This window comes from Dipteris shenzhenensis, chromosome 18 (assembly GCF_047967505.1).
Source record: "Dipteris shenzhenensis isolate YYH24624 ecotype China chromosome 18, Dip_SZ_1.0, whole genome shotgun sequence".
NCBI classification, from domain to species: Eukaryota; Viridiplantae; Streptophyta; class Polypodiopsida; order Gleicheniales; family Dipteridaceae; genus Dipteris; species Dipteris shenzhenensis.
In genome coordinates, this window is record NC_141613.1 from 3766007 (window position 1) to 3783242 (window position 17236).

Here is a 17236-nt window from a genome sequence, read left to right on the forward strand (position 1 = left end):
AGGATAAAAGAGGAAGGAAAAAGAGAGAAAAGGTGAGGATAAAAGAGAGAAAAACGGAGAAGGAAAGAGATGAGAAAAGAGAGGAGGAAAAGAGAGAAAAAGCGAGAAGGAAGAGATGAGAAAAGAGACGAAAAGAGAGGAAAAGAGAGGAGAAAAAAGAAAGGAGATAAGAGAGAAAAAGAGAGGAGAAAAGAGAAGGAAATAGAGAGAAAGAGAGGAGAAAAATGAGAAAAGAGAGGAGAAAAAATAGAGAAAAAGAGAGGAGATAAGAGAGAAAAAGAGAGGAGACAAGAGAGAGAAAGAGAGAAAGTGAAAAGAGAAAAAGTGGGGATAAAAGAGAGAAAGAGAAGGAAAGAGAGGAGAAAAGAGAGGAAAATAGAGAGAAGGAAAGAGATGAGAAAAGAGATGAAAAGAGAGGAAAAGAGAGGAGGAAAAATAAAGGAGATAAGAGAGAAAAAGAGAGGAGAAAAGAGAAGGAAAGAGAGGAGAAAGGAGAGAAAAAGAGAATGCAATCCCTTATTTCCTCACAAATGCAATCCCTTTCTTCAATCATGCAATCCCTTTCCATCATACATGCAATCTCTTTCTTCATTCATGCAATCCCTTTCCATCATTCATGCAATCCCAAAAATAAGGATTCTTGCCAAGTTTTGAAGTAGTTTTGTATCTTATGTTGCTTTATGGAAGCCCTGACAGTCACCTTCCACACCCCTAGGGAGTGGCCAAGCACACCAAGTATAGATTGATTAACACACCACGTATGGGCAACAGAGGTATTGCAAAACCACACAAACTGTTCTTTGATACCATTAGAATGTTGACTTCTCCCCTTGAAGCAAGGTGCAAGTACACCCTCAGTTGCACTTCGACCCAATGTATTTATGAGTGCTTCATAATGAGACTTAGATTCAGAAATGAATCCAAAGCAATGTCACCACACTCCTTGGCTCTATTCTTCTAATAGCCCAATTTGTCTCATGCACAACACTCTCCTTGTAGCTATTCTCATCTCCATTTATAATTCTAGTGGGAGGTCTCCTCCCTCCCATTGGTTGCTTAACAGAGACAAATATACTCTGGCCTATGAGTGTCATGTTCCTTAATTGTAGTTGGAGTGGCAGAACCTCTTCTCCTTCTAATTTGAGTTTGCTCCATTGTGGGCCTTTGCATTTCAGGTATGTGAAGGACACCCTCTTCCATAACACCATGGGCAACATCAACAAGTCTCTTTGTTGACACATTGCCAGAATCCCAAATCAAAATCCTCTCCCTCAACTTCTCCAATGCAGGTCTTGTTCCCAAGTGTTTGCCTTCCATGTAAGCTTTGTAGTGTGCACTTTGAAGCACAGACATTGCCAAATATGTTGTGATAGCCTCATATAAGCTTATGTATTTAGCATACCCATGAGCAGCCCTCATGCTAGAGTGCTTGGTCTTAGCTAAATTCACAGAGGGCACAAATCCAGTGTCCTTATGTTGTTGCATGAATGAACCTCCCCACTGGGAAACCTGCACATCCCACCATGCCAACCATGTCTCAAGAGCAGACAACTCATCCTCCTTAACATGAGTAGGTGTCCAAAATTCCTTTATTGCCTCCTTACAAATTCTTGCACTACTATCTGATGTTGGTCCACAGATGCTTATGCTCTTCCTGAAATGGACCCCTGATGCATCTTCTAGTATGCTCTACCATGCTTATCTCCCAGTGAAAACCACATGTTCTCTCTTTACCTTCCATGACATTTTCTGGTCCACCATTATATACTGTTCTAACTGCAAGCCAATTCGCTCCCACACCATCTGCCATGAACCCTCTGAATTCAGGCAAAGGGAATCCATTCTTCAACATTTGCTCATTCATGAGTTGCCGAACTTTACTTGTGCACCAGCATCTTCAAGCTTAAATTCACATATTGCAATGGTGAGAAGCTCCCTGATGAAAGGGTCATACACATGGGCACTGTGACATGAAGTTGGGGGTAATAAACTTCATGCACCTCTTCACTTCCTGCTACTTTCGAACTGACTGATAAAGATATTTATCATTGAGAATGGGACATTAGAAAGAAGCTTTTATGCCAAGATACCACACCATACTTACCTCCCTCATATGAGAATGAAGATGGTAACATCCCAAGTGATATTGTAATCAAGCATAGGGAGAAGGAAAGGATCAGCAGAGGCCATAATCTCAGCGAGCCGGTCTGCACCAAAGAGAAGAGCGATACGTTGTTGAAAGAAGATCTTGTGGCTCAACATGACATGAACTGATATATATCAAGGAGTTTGAAGGGGCTGATTATGTCAGATGGGTAGATTCTGAGGAAACATTGCACCTCCTTCATAGACACCTTTACACTTAAAACACTCTACAAACTGTCATTAGACCCAGAGGCCTATAACTTTCAGTAGAGACATGCAATGATATCAAAGATTCAAGCACACAAAGGGATACGCCTTAATATGGCTTCGCACTGATATAAGCTTCATTGAAAACAGACAAACGATTGAAGAGATATGGCTAGTTTACTGGAAGGGGAGTAAAAACTATCATGAAAACAGACTGTCAGACACAGAGACTCATAACATTTTGTAACAGTATCTAATTGAAGATCTAAGCACCTAGAGACATGTGCTGTAAAGAGAGCTTCGTGGTGATATATGTTTCATAAGAAACAGAGAAGCAGCTAAAAAGTTATGGATAGTTTACTAGACGGGGGTAAAAACTATCATGAAAACAGACTATCAGACACAAAGAATTATAACTTTTTGCAACAGTATCTGATTCAAGATCTGATCATATACAAACATGCGCCTTAAAGAAAGCTTCACACTGATATAAATTTCATTAAAATTGGGCTATTGAGAAAAAAGTTATGAGCAAAATACTAACAGGGGATCAAACTGTCATGAAAACTACCCTCCACCCATGCTAATTTCGCCTGAGTAGGATGCTCCCTCAAGACTCCACCTTCATCAACGATCCACCCCTCATATATTTCGCCTTGAAGAGGGGAAGAATTTTGCATGGTGGCTTGGGAAAAATATTTCCATGTGTGCACAGTGAGCAACCGAATAAAAAGAACTTTTAAGGCTTTGAAAGAAAGAAAAGGGAAGAGACACTCAAGAGAGAGAGAACCTGAAGTGACCTTCATTACAAATAGAGTGAGAATCCACTCCAACACTACAAACACAAGGGAGAAGAAGAGGTTTCATACATACAAGAGGGAGCAAAAGCTCCAAGACTACTCATAGAGAGAGAATAAACTAGAGAGAGATGGACTCAAGAGGGAAGCTCCAAGACTACTCATAGAGAGAGAATAAACTAGAGAGAGATGGACTCAAGAGTCTACATAAGAGAATATCTACAAGAGGGAGAGAAGGCTCATGGAAGAGGCTTGGGGAGACTAGAGCTATAGCAACATGAGGCCTAATGGTGGAAGAGATTGATGAACAAGGGAGAGGAGGGCTCCTTTTATAGAGATTTTGTTACCCTCCTTCACCCATTTACAATTGCTGCCTGTAGATTCCTTTCCCCATCAATCACATAAGCACATATGTCACCATCCATGTCCTTTTTGGCTACTCTTGCCATGTGTCCTATCACAAGATGCTCAATACTCTTAAAATATTAAGAAAGTCAAGAGTCTCCTCACATGGAGCCCATAGGGACCCTCTCTTTTCCACATGTCCACATCCTCCTTATTCCACATAGGAGTTCTAAAAGGATTCCTCTTGCCTTCACACTCCTCCACATGCCTTCCACATGCTTGGCATGTGGCCTCTCTTATATTATTGGAACACATGGACATGAGCCCACCTCTTTATATGACTCACTCTTCCTATTTTCTAAAAAACTCCATAATATCCCATACACAAATAACTCTCACCCCATACCAAGGTATTTATAATTCATACCTATGGTATTTACAATGAGCCATTCCATGCATCCTCTCCATCCCATACAATATCATAGAAAATAGAAATAAGTGAGAGCCACTAGGCTATCACTTGATACTCAAACTTTTATCAAACATAGAGAAAAACAATACCAATGCCAAATTAAAAATATCATTTTTTGGCGTCACAGCACCCATGGTGGACCATCCTTTCACCTGATGAACATGGTCAAAGTGCAACCATTAAAAACCCAAGTTACCACTTGGCCTCATCCTATTCACCAAGTTAAGCCTAGAACCTAGACTAATAGTTGACATCTTAAAGACATGAGGTTATTGATTATTTGATAGTTGTCTCGAGAAAAGGACACTTTGCAAAAAAGGGTATCTACATTTATGTTTCAACTCCAACAATGAATCCATGCCACAATCGAATCATTTTGATCCATGTCTAGATGATTGCATAGCTCTTTGAAGCCGCCTCCTTTGTGACAATGGTGTTATTGTGTCAAGAACTTCATGGAAGCTAGCTTCATCCATCTCCTCTATGGCTTCTGCTTTGCCACTAAGCATCATTTCCATAACAATATCTTTGGCAACATCCACCTCGATATTTTTGCAAGAGAGTGCAGGGGTCTTTCTAGCATGGTCAAATACCATTTCGTCCACTTTTCTCCATTTACCTCGACTACTTCCCTCACCAATTGGATGCTCATGTACTCCCACATGAATGGCACATCTTGTAGTATGTTCACGATCATGTGGAATGCAGTAGTATATATAAGCTTTACATTGCAAAACACAGGTAGGAATCTGACAACAATGAATGCAAAGCAAGGAACCACATTCCCTTTCAACTCGACCCATAGGACATATTTTTATTAGTTTTCCCCTCCATTGTGTCTCATTGTAGAGACCAGTCCGTTCCATATATGGACAAACCAAATTGCAACACCTCAAGTAGCCTGTACACCTACTTATTCTAACCATCCCGTTGAATGACTCTTGTGAGCTAGTAGAGTACAATGTCCACGCATGACCATCATTCTTTTGGTCCATTCCAAACATAGTAGACCCTTCAAGACAAGGTGGGAGCTCAAACAAAACATAAATATTATAGTTTTGTGGCAACTCTGATACTTGCTCTATAGTCTGAGTAGAGGCAAAGGCAACATGCAAAGCACTACTATGTGGGAGCTGTCTGAGTAAGGTCATCACACTTACAGTCTCCTTATATGTCAAAACAGGTGCATGCCTTTGCTCTGTGATGATAGAAAAAACACATTCCAAATGTTGTTGTCTTGCAGTTGAAAGAAATCTCTCAGCTCCAAAAGAGAAACCTCATAGATACTTGTGTCATATCTGATATCCAAAGTTTGAGCTCCATGCTTGATCACAAGGAAAGATGGCATAGTTAGATATGAGTATGGATAGCAAACAAAAAGCAATCCAAGTTGTCTAAGAGCTAGGATGATTGGCAAGAAGGAGATTCAACTGAGTATCAAAGAAGGAGACACGAATGACTGGCTAGAAGGAGATTCAGCTGAGTATCCATGAAGGAGACCCAAGTGACTCAAAAGAAGGAGACTCAGCTGAGTATCCAAGGAGTTTCAATAGAGTATCCAAATCAATGACTCACAACTCAATGATTCACCAACTCAAAGAGATGTAGCAGAGTATCCAAGGTTTGGTGGCCGCCATCCAATAAATCTTTGAACAGGACACCACATAGCCGCCATCCAATAAATCTTTGAACAGGACACCACATAGCCACTAAACATACCCGTCTATTGAAAATCTTATCATTACAATGAAAACATGGGACATGCAAAGATCACGTATAAATGCTCACAAGGTGGCACTACCCTAAATGACGGCAAGTCTTTGATGCTGATGAGGTGTCAACAAATTTAGCCAAGAGTGGCCATTCAAAACTAACCAGCTAGTTATCAAAACTAACCAGATAGTGCTACTATTCCCTAAACCCAAACCCAGATAGTCACAGCATCATCTTTGGACACAGGGAAGCATCAAGTCGACAAGCTACTCAGAGGAGTTGCACAAGATACTTCAGAGGTTCAAGTCGACAAGATTCTTTAGAGAAGCTTCAGGTCAACGAGCTTCAGGTAGGCTTCGCATTCTTGAACTCTCGAATGTTGGAATGCTAGAATGCAAAAACGTTTTAAAATGATGAATTTTCTAGACCAATTTCTTGAGCCCTAGAGCTTGCAAGCTTGCAAACATTCTAACTTGCAAGCTCGCAAGCTATGCCTTTGTTGCGACCTGCATTTCCCACATCATGTTGGAAGCCATGCTTTGATCATTTTGGCTCTTAGCTATGGCAGCTCGCTTTGATTGCTAGTTGCCTCTCTCTGGCAACTCGCTCGATTGCTCTCTGCCTTCTCTAGCTATAACGTCCTGCCTCTAGCATCGTTCTTTTTGCTGCTATGGCATTCGAGGACTAGAAATACAAAAGGTTAGAATTGGAGGAGGAGCTTTTCTTCAATTTCATCTTCTTCCTGCTCCCTCTTCTTTTTGGTTCCTTCCATCTTCCTCCTCCTCCCCATTGCATCCCTTCATTCCCCTCTCCATCACCGGCCAAGATAGCATGTCCTCACCACTGCTGCAGAATCTCAGTCCTCTCACATCCATCACATTTTGATGTGTGCCTCTTGAGGATCGCCATAGCCCGAATGCGTAGAACTTTTTGGTATTTCTCTAATGTTGATAGCCATGGTATGCCGGTATGTCCTGTTTCTTTGCAAGCAATGGGATCAACGATTTTCATGGTATTCCAAACACTCAACGATTGCTCTAATCAACTCGCATTGATAAAGATTTCTTCACTGGATAGTCATAAGGATGTTTGCAAAGAAATGCCATAGCCCCTACGTGCAAAACTCTAGATGAAGAGGAGCTGGAGCAGACCTTGGACGCAAGGGATCACCATAGCCTGACAGCCCCGAACTTGGTGAACAAAAGGAACCAAATAGGCGTCAATTAATGCTGATGCAGATTTTTCCGCACTCATTCCAGCCTTCACTTTTCGCTCACCACATACGATTGGAGGTTGGAATATATCGTCCTACTAGCTTCCTAATCTTGAAGCAAGGAGGCCTTTGAGAGCCCCTTGATTTTAGGCAAACATGGCTCCCAGGAGGTCGCAATATGATGCAGATTTTGCCGCACTCATTCCAACCTTCGCTTTTTGCTCACCACATATGACTGGAGGTAGGAATATATCATCCTACCAGCTTCCTAATCTTGAAGCAAGGAGGCATTGAGAGCCCCTTGATTTTAGGCAAACATGGCTCTCAAGAGGCCGTGATATCGCGGCCTCCTGGGAGTCATGTTTGCCCCAAATCAAGGGGCTCTCAAAGGCCTAAAGCTTGATGAAATGCTAGGAAACAAATCTGCACATAGAGGTCATAGTGGATGTCTGCCTTCATCCATCATGGTATCTTCTTCCTCTTCTGCTGCTTCTTCCATCTCTTTAATCTCGGTTTTTGCTTCTCCCTTCCTTTATGTTGCCATTCCAATCCATGTAGTTTTTTGTGTGTTCATTTATGTGATTGAGGCTAGCTCGATTTTGAGGCTTTGAGGCTACCTTGATGTGAGGCAAACATGGCTCCCAGGAGGCCACGATATCACAGCCCCTTGGGAGCCATGTTTGCCCCAAACCAAGGGGCTTTCAAAGGCCTTTGGGATTCTCAGATTCATACAAAGAAAGGTGTTCTCAGATTCATACGAATCAAGTTGAGAACAATTCTCAAAATCATACATGTCATTCTACGCCAATCACAAACTCTCCCGCCACATTTTTGTCATTCTACGACAGTGTCTATCGTAGAACTGCTCTCTCCACCTCACTTTTTCCTACATCTCTCTTTCACTTTCCATCTCTGGACCCACAGCTCCTATTTGCTTCTTGCTCTCACAATAGTCCCTAGAGCATTGTCATATTGCATTGTTGGATTCCATAGTCCCAGAGGGCTGCTCTTGAGAGCCCCATGAAATGGAGCACTCAAGAGCAGCCTATGTGGCTAGAAGCCACTTCAAAATCTCTTTCATTCGCTGACTTTTGGAATGGTTCCTCCCTCATATTGGCTAAATTGTTGAACAATTTCCATCCAGTTCAATTCCCTATAACTATAACTAGTTTCATCTTAGTACATTATAGCTACAACTAGTTATATGTTAGTAAACTTTAACTAGTCTATTAACTAGTTTGAGCTGTGTATATGTTAGTTGTATGTTTGTATATTTCTTATATGTAAGTATATTCTAGATGTTACTTATATGTTAGTGTAATATAACTAGTATATTAACTACTAGTTATGATTTATCAAACTAGTGTTAGATGTCACAATACTAACAAATCTACAATGACAAAATAGTGACTAGTCAGAATTCTACCTACTTTACTCACATATAGTTAGTATACTTACGAATTAACATGGATGTTACTCTGAGATGTTACTGGTATACTACCTAGCTATTATACTATGTGACTAACATAACAGAGCTTCGTGTGTGCAAATGGAAATAGGAGAAAGTGTGAGCCCTACCAAGACGAGAGGGAGGGGCAAACAGAAATCCCAGACACCTCCCAAAAAAAAGGGGGAAAGAGGACCAGAAAGATTCAAGAGGAACTCGAGGCGGGAGATCAAGGTGGGGATAAATCAGAGATGGATGTTCCTGCTAGCACAGAAGACACGACTACTGATGTGCATGATGCAGATTTTGTGGGAGATGAGATGGACTCACTAGTGGAAGATATTTCCTTGGATCTTGTTAGTGGGGGTGATGTTATTTCAAGATGCAGGATTCTCAGTTCATATGAGTGTCCTAGGTTGCCCTTGTGTAGACTTCTTACATATGCTAGGGTTAGGGGTTTGAGAAGTGATGTGGCTACACTTAAGAGTGCTTTCCAATATGAGGGATATCTCCCTAAGAAGGGTGCATTTATAGTTTTTGTTTGCACTGGGAGTGGAAAGGAGACAAAGGTTACATCAAAGATCAAGCAGACTTGGTCACTGATGTGGCGAGAAGTTGAAGAAGTATTCGAGAAGGAGCTTGCAACAAAGCCTAATTTGCTATACCTATCTAACAAGATGTTCTATGTGTGGGAAGGAAACCATAGAACCATGGCTTGGATGGCTGTGATTAAGGAATCATATAGAGAGACCAAAGCATGGCATATTAGGGTGATGTGCACCTTGATTGACCCATGAAAGACAACTGAAATTTCTCTTTTGGCAAGTTTGCAACGCATGAACTTGTAAGATTTTTTTAATAGTACTATTTTTTTCTAGTCTTCATTTAATTTTGGGTAGAAGAACTCTGAAATTTTTTCTTTGTAGATTGAATGAGCATGCTGTGATCGCCTGTGGGGGTTAAAGGTCATTGTGCCTTTACCCTAATTATGTACAATACTCAAACACATATATAAATGAATGAAAAAGAAGATTAGGGTGGTTCTGCACCCACCAAAACTTGTATGGCTCTCTATCTCTCTCTCTTCTTCTTCCGTTCTTGCTTCCGTTGAGAGCACTCTCAACTGGTATCAGAGCCCGGGTGATCTAGCTGAGTGTGCGTGACTGCTTGGAAGCTCAGTAGCTCTATGGGAGGAAGGAGAAGCTTTGTGGGAAGCTTTGTGGGTGACTTTACTTGCATCCGAGTGTGTAGAGTGTAGGAACCTTTGGAAAAGTCACTTTGGCTTTGCAAAGTGGTTTTGAGAGCCTGTTAAGTGGTTTCAAAGAAAAAGTCGTTTTTTGAGCTTTTCCCTGTTCTGTTCGATGATAGAGACTCCATATTGACTTGTAGAGGCAACTATTGCTTGCTTTTGGTGTCCACTTCACTTCAGGAGCTTGGAAACACCTTCATCCTTGAATCTGGGATCATTTCATTGGATTTCTGACTCACTGTGTTAGTTCCTGCATTTTTTGCCCGGGTGTTGGAACTCAAGTTTGGAGCAACCATTTGCAGATCTGTCAGTTCCAGTGGACTCAGGAGGTCCTAAAACTTCTATGTTGCTCATCATTCGTACTCCGGTGGAGTTTACAAATAGCTCTGTTTCCAAAAACGTTTTTCAGTCCGTGTGTTGGACCCAGTGATTGAGACCACGGTTTCCAAAACCGTCTGTCCCATTGCGTTCCGGACGCCCACCAAAAACCCCTACCTGTAAGTTCTTGCGCAATTCGATGGAGGATTTTCAGAGTTATAGATCTCTGTGTATTCGATTTCAACTCTCTGTTATGCATTTTTCATTCTAAGGTTTTGAAACCTTAGATTTATGCCACATGGCAGTGGATAAGTGTTGACTCCCATTTCTCACTCATCGGTTGGGATTTTGGAGTTCTGGCATAAGAAAGATATTTGCAGATTTTCTTGTTGAGTCTGATTATGCAATGGCACCCATGTTTTGAGGCATCTCAGGTTCTATTTTCAGTAGTGGTCATTACCGTGGGACTATGATTTCTTGAGCATACCTTATGCAGATCACTCGGGTTGCAGTTTGAGCAGTGTGCGCTCGTTCGTGGTATGCATTGGGTTGCAGTGGATGATTTATAGGCCATTTGGATGCATTGCGGTCCTTATTGGATGCGTTGATAGGCCCAAATTGCCTTGTGGGATGCTATTTTTTATGGACGCTTTGCACATGGATGCTATTTTATGCTGAGGGACAGCTTTGACAAATTGCAGGTGATGCACTGATAGTTCTATGCTCTCTTGGATGAGATATTATTGATGCATATGCCAGTGGACAGTGTTTATGCTTGAGTCATTTGGCACTTATTGGCATTTTCTTTTGGGCCAGATTTGCTCATATGGATGCATAGTATATGCACATGAGTCAGATGCATCTTTTGATGCTTTGAGCTTTGAATTTTGGTGATATTTCACTCTATTGTGGCATACACATTTGGGTGCACCTGGTATTTGGTGTGATTCTCTCTTGAGGCACTAGCATTTGGGATTTTGCTTTATTTGCATCATGGCATCCTCTTCCATGTCTGAAAAGGAGTTTTTCAACATTAAAAAGTTTGATGGGACAAACTTTTCTTTGGGGAAAGAACAAATAAGGGATGTGCTTATTCAAAAGAAGCAGATTAAACCCTTGGCAGGGATTGAAGCTAAGCCTGCAAATATGTCTGAGGATGATTGGAATGAGTTGGATGCATTAGCAAAGTCTACTATTAGACTTCATCTTGCAGAGTCAGTTTATTTCACAGTAGTAAATGAGCAGACTACGGAAGATTTGTGGAAGAAACTGTGTGCCACTTATGAGATGGAAACTGCCTCTAATAAAGTTTACCTCATGAAGAGGTTGTTTGAGCTGCAGATGAAGGAAGGGCTCAGGAAGGGGTCTCCATTGCTTCTCACTTGAATGAATTCAATATTATTTTCAGCCAGCTTCAGGCTCAGAAAATGAATTTTGATGTGGAGACTAAGGCAATATTTCTCTTATGTTCATTGCCATCCTCATGGGATACCTTCCGTACAGCTGTCAGTAACTCTGCACCTGGTGGAGTACTGAAATTTGATGATGTTGTGGGTAGCTTGTTGGCCGAGGAGATTAGACGGAAGTCTATGGATGGCAACAAGCAGGATGCAGCCTTAAATGTGCAAAGGGGTAGATCACAATTCAGGGGGAAGTCCCAAGAAAGAGGGAAGTCTCGTAGCAAATCCAGGGCACAAAACATTGAGTGTTACCACTGTGGCAAGAAGGGCCATATGAAAAAGGATTGCTACAAGCTGAAAAGAGAGCAAAAGGATAAGAAAAAGAATGCAAATTGGGGTGCAAATCAAAAGGAAGAGAGTCCAAGGGAGGACAAAGGAAAAGTGAAGATCGAGGAGATCAATGCAGTCACACATGATAGTGACAATGATGTTCTCTTCATGTCTACTTTATCTGGAGAGTTGCTTACCACTTCAGATGATGCATATTCCCAGGATTGGATTTTGGATTCTGGTGCTTCATTCCATGTTACTCCCCATAGGGAATGGTTCTCCACTTATGATAGTGGAAAGACAGGTTGTGTGCATCTTGGAAATGACTATGCATGTGACATAGTGGGAGCAGGTGACATAAAGTTTTCTTTTGCAAATGGGTCTGCATTTGTTTTGAAACATTTGAGACATGTGCCTAAGCTGACCGAGAGTCTTATTTCAGTGGGTCAGCTAGATGATGCTGGTTTTCACACCACTTTTGGCTTTCAAAGTTGGAAAATTCAGAAGGGCTCTATGCTTTTGGCCAGGGGGAGGCCAGGGGTGCCAAGTGTGGGACTTTGTATCCCTTACATGTATCAGGGGTATTTGATCATGTTGTTGCAATAACCGAGCAGCCAAGCACTTCTTTGTTGCATTGCAGGTTGGGGCACATGAGCCATAATGGAATGAAACTCTTATGCCGTTTGGGTTATGTACCGCATTTGAGTTTCTCTGATTTTGAATTTTGTGAGCACTATCTCTATGGGAAGCAGACTAAATCAGCCCATAAAAGAAGGGGAAAGAAAGAGTTTGAAATGCTTGATTTGGTGCATTCAGACGTATGTGGTCCCATGCCTACACGATCATTAGGCGGGGCTGAATACTATGTGACATTCATTGATGATGCAACTAGGAAAGTGTGGGCTTATGCTATAGCTCGGAAGAGTGATGTGTTCCAGGTATTTTAGAAATGGCTGGCCTTGGTTGAGAATCAATCAGGTAGAATGCTTAAATGCCTACGGACTGACAATGGTGGAGAGTATCTCTCTCATGACTTTCAGCATTTCTGTGATACACGTGGGATTAAGAGGGAGCTCACATACCCTCATACTCCAGAGCAAAATCCAGTTGCAGAAAAGATGAACCGTACCATTCAAGAAAGGTTGCAATGCATGCTTTCCAATGCAAGTCTTTCTGGTGGTTTTTGGGCTGAGGCAATGAAGATTGCAGTGCATGTGATCAATAGATAACCTAGTAAGAGTTTGGATGGTGGTATTCCTGAAGAGGCATGGAGTGGCAAGAAGCCCTCTTACTCTCATTTGCATATATTTGGGTGTGAGGCATATGCACATGTACCAAAAGAGCTTCGAAAGAAGCTAGATCCTAAGTCTAGGAAATGCATCTTTCTGGGTTATGGTGAAAGTGGAAAGATGGGCTATCGTCTCTGGGATCTAGAAGCAAAGAAGATCATACACAGCCATGATGTGGTCTTCAATGAGAAGAAGATGCATAAGGCACCCATGAGGGATGTGGAAATGAGGAGAATCACTTTCCAGGATGTGAATCCACCTACATATGTTGATAGACAGCAAGCTGTCCATGCACCAAATGTGCAAGAAATGGTACCACCAAGTACTCCCACAGGTATACAATCAAGGGTAGATGATGGACCATCGATTGGTGGAAATGATGAGCCAAATATGGCTGATATGCAAATGGGACAGCAAGCTGAAATGCCCTTGAGAAGATCATCTAGAGTGTCTAGACCACCTGATAGGTTTGTTCCAGGGGTAGACTATGTGATGCTTACTGATTGCGGGGAGCCTTCTTGCTACAAAGAGGCTATGATGCGTGAGGATCAACGCAAGTGGGAGTATGCTATGCAATCAGAGATGAGTTCACTTATGAAGAATAAGACTTGGGACTTGGTTTCTTTGCCACATGGAAAGAAAGCATTGCCATGTAAATGGGTCTACAAAATGAAGGTCACAGGTGATGATGTGCCTAGGTACAAGGCCCGTTTGGTTGCTAAAGGTTTCAAGCAAGAGAAGGGTGTGGACTTTGATGAGATATTCTCTCCAGTTGTGAAGATGACCACACTTAGATGCATGCTTGGACTAGTGGCAGTAGAGGATATGGAGCTTATGCAAATGGATGTCAAGACAGCTTTCTTGCATGGGGATTTGCATGAGGAAATTTACATGGTGCAGCCGGAAGGCTTTGAAGAAAAGGGCAAAGAGCATTTAGTTTGCAAGCTAAAGAAGAGTCTCTATGGTCTTAAGCAAGCGCCTAGAGAATGGTATCAGAAGTTTGATGCTTTCATTCAGTCCCAGGATTTTAGGAGGAGTGAAATTGATCACACTGCCTCTACACTAAAAGGGCTAAGGATAATAGCCTGATAATCTTGGCACTATATGTGGATGATATGCTATTGGCTAGCAAGAATACTTATGAGCTAGATGCATTAAAGGCCAAGTTGCATGAGGCCTTTGATATGAAGGATTTGGGACTTGCAGGTCATATTCTTGGTATGCGCATCACGCGTGATCAGAGTAGGAAACTCCTTTGGCTTTCACAAAAAGAGTATGTTACAAAAGTATTGCAGTGTTTCAATATGGAGGGGGGGAAGGCAGTGAGTACTCCATTGCCTCCATATGTGAAACTGAGTCATACAGATAGTCCCAAATCAGATGAGGAGAGGGCCATGATGGCCAAGGTTCCTTATGCATCAGCAATTGGGAGTCTTATGTATGCTATGATAGCTACTAGACCAGACATTGCATTTGCAGTGGGAGTTGTTAGCCGGTATATGGCTAATCCAGGAAAGAGGCATTGGGAGGCAGTTAAGTGCATCATGAGGTACATGAAGGGTACCAAGGAGATGTGCATTTGCTTTGGTAAAGGAGACATGCGTGTACTTGGGTACACAGATTCAGACTATGCAGGGCATGTGGATAGTAGGAGATCCACTTCTAGTTATGTGTTCACCTTTGCAGGTGGTGCAGTGTCGTGGATGTCTCGCGCACAAAAGTGCGTTGCTTTGTCTACCACAGAGGCTGAGTATGTGTTGTAGCCACAGAGGGTTGCAAGGAGGCTATATGGCTTGATCGGCTAGTGGGAGATTTGGGGATTCATACAGGTGTACCGACATTGCATAGTGATTCCATGAGTGCTATTCAGCTAGCACGGAATCCGGTCTTTCATGCAAAGACCAAACACATTGAGGTCAGGTACCATTTCATCAGGGAGGTACTTGAGGACAAGCGCATAGAGCTTGTCAAGTTTCATACAGATGATAACCCTACAGATATGCTGACAAAGAGTCTACCTAGTCAGCGGTTTGAGTATTGTCGTGTATTGATGGGCATTGGATAGTATGCTCACTGGTTGTTCTCCCTTAAAGGCACATTGTCCTTTAAGTGGGAGGTTGTGGGGGTTAAAGGTCATTGTGCCTTTACCCCGGTTATGTACAATACTCAAACACATATATAAATGAATGAAAAAGAAGATTAGGGTGGTTCTGCACCCACCAAAACTTGTGTGGCTCTCTGTCTCTCTCTCTCCTTCTTCCGTTCTTGCTTCTGTTGAGAGCACTCTCATCGCCTAGCTTGAGGGTTGTGCTCATAAATGCCAACAACATTTGTGAGTGCAATGCCCAAGCTTTCATGAACTCCTTGTCCTCACAAGAGCACAAGGCAATTAACAATGCCAGAACCAAGGAGGTTAAGGGGAATGCTGGTTGGTACCCTTTGAGCAGAGGGTATTTGGCACGGCTTGTGTATTCCAGGTGATACTAATATTTCTATTCACCCTAAGATTTTATTGTTATGAAAAGCCTCATTGATTGTTTGTTAATGCTAAAAGGTGCATTTTGGTTGCTTTCATTATGTCTAGCAGGTTGAATTTAACACTGATGTCAAGAGAGCTCTAGAGGATCAAATCTGTAGTTTCAGTAGAGGAGAGAGCAGCGGCAGAGAAGAAGGAGATAGATGCAATGCAAAGAAAAATATCCGATTGGATGGGATGAGTAGCTTCACTCTTAGTTTATGGCTCAAGTACATCGGTCAAGTTAAAAAGTTCCAGAAATCATGCCCAGTAATGTTTTGTAGGTGCTCAATTGTCTTGACCCCCAACTAGGGGATGTTTGGAAAGCCAAGTCATTTTCTTTGAACTTTGATGCTGCGGAGAAGGTTATCACTCTGGAAAAGATTAAGTGCATTGCCCTCACACCATTGAAATTGGAGAAGAAAATTCAGTACCTGTCTTTGTTGGAGGCTAGCACAATCATGCGGAATATGTATTACATGCCTCCTTCAGATATTCCATACCGAGCGTAAGCCAAACAAGTCTCCTTTTTTTGTGCTATTGATTCGACAATCATAATATTACTTCTTGTGTTTTGTTATTCCAATGTGATGGAATATTGCTATTACAGGTGCCTGGCCTAAGAAATTTTCTTGGAGAAGATTGAAAATCATGCCATTGGTGTGCTTGAGGAGCTAAAAAGCATTGGGTGGTTGTTTGCCCTACCTTCTGATTACAGTCTTGGCCAGTATTTTGACGACATCAAATTGGAGGGAAGAAAGTGTATGTTTACCTCTTTGAAAATTAGAGAGTCTATTGAACTCAGTGGTGTTGGGAAGGAGAAGGTAGCTACCAAGATGATAGAACTGGATCAGGTAGCTCATCGAGTCATCTTTAGGTGAACACTTTGTCGATTCTTCCAACATGTATTCTTTTCCATTCATTGTTTGCCTCATAATTCTAACCACTGTTACCATTGGGAATGGCTCATATATCTCACATGTTTGAAGAATGAGGGCAAGATCGATGAGCTTCCGAGACATTGCAAGGGTTGGATAGAGATGGCCAATCCAACTACCTGTATTTATCCCGAGTCCATGCATGGACACTCACAGTGGGAGCTTGCAAATTGCTCTTGATGGTTAGATTTTTCAGGTGGTAATGTGCTTACACGAGAGCTTGATTTGTACAAGCAATATTCTACAACAAAAAAGACCAAAGAAATAAGTAAGGATCAGGATAATCCAAGAAGAACAACACGAAAAATAGAGAAGAAAGATTGCAAGGAAGGTTGGTTTATTTGGTGTGTTTGAAACATGCTACAGGGGGATAGGTTTAGTCAAACTACTTGTACATCAAAAGTATTTTGAGCTCGTTTGCCCTTTTTTTCTTGACAGCCAAGGATGTGGAGAGGACACCATCTCCGCCGCCTACAGAGCCTTCTATTGATGTTGGTGATGGGATAGATGGTATTATTTCAATTCCATCAACCTTTGAGTTTTTTAATTTGAAGTGCATAAGACTTGGGATGAGCTTCTTGCATAAGTTTAGCAATGGATTGTTTTTGTCAACAGGAAAAAAGATAGTGGAAGTTGTCACTCCATTTATCTTCTATCCACCACTATCGCTAGAACATGCTATGCGTTATGGAGGGTTGGCTACGTATGGATGCTCTGTGGGAGACTACATTTTGATGGGCTAGGACTTTGCATGTGCTAGAAAAAATGATATGTATGCTAAGATCCATGAGTTCTTTTTGTCCGCACGTGACCCTTCTATGGAATACAAGAAAAAGGGGAGAAAAGTTAAATGCGTAG

At 41.9% G+C, this 17236-nt stretch overlaps 1 long non-coding RNA gene across 1 annotated transcript; it reads left to right on the plus strand.

The window, feature by feature from the left end:
* Positions 1 to 5932: 5932 nt before the first annotated feature.
* Positions 5933 to 16889, plus strand: LOC147890714 (uncharacterized). Its single transcript, XR_015542583.1, has 2 exons — positions 5933 to 6028; positions 16817 to 16889. It is a non-coding gene; the product is annotated as an uncharacterized LOC147890714 (long non-coding RNA).
* Positions 16890 to 17236: the final 347 nt, after the last annotated feature.